The sequence below is a fragment of the Penaeus japonicus genome, unplaced genomic scaffold (assembly GCF_977035675.1).
Source record: "Penaeus japonicus unplaced genomic scaffold, GWHDUDI00000001_assembly GWHDUDI00000024, whole genome shotgun sequence".
Lineage (NCBI taxonomy): Eukaryota > Metazoa > Arthropoda > Malacostraca > Decapoda > Penaeidae > Penaeus > Penaeus japonicus.
In genome coordinates this window covers 7183168-7183429 of record NW_028234426.1, presented here as the reverse complement: position 1 = coordinate 7183429, position 262 = coordinate 7183168, and positions in this window count along the sequence as shown.

The window sequence follows — 262 nt, the reverse complement described above, 5'->3', positions numbered from 1 at the left end:
ATTCCGATCCGGCAACTGACAAAACGGACAGCGAATGATGATGGGACGGGCAGGGCAGCAAGCGATCCAGAAATGACAGCAAGAGTGAAAACTCCAGGGTCACGGAAAGCGAATTTGAAAGAGAGGAAAAAGAAGACTGAAGGACGACGTTATGGAAGTCACCAAGGCAACTCTCATGGATGAGGATGGTGGCAGTGGGAAGGGCAGAAGAAGGATGTTATTCCCAGAATCTTGCGACATGTCCTTCATGAAAAAGTTATAG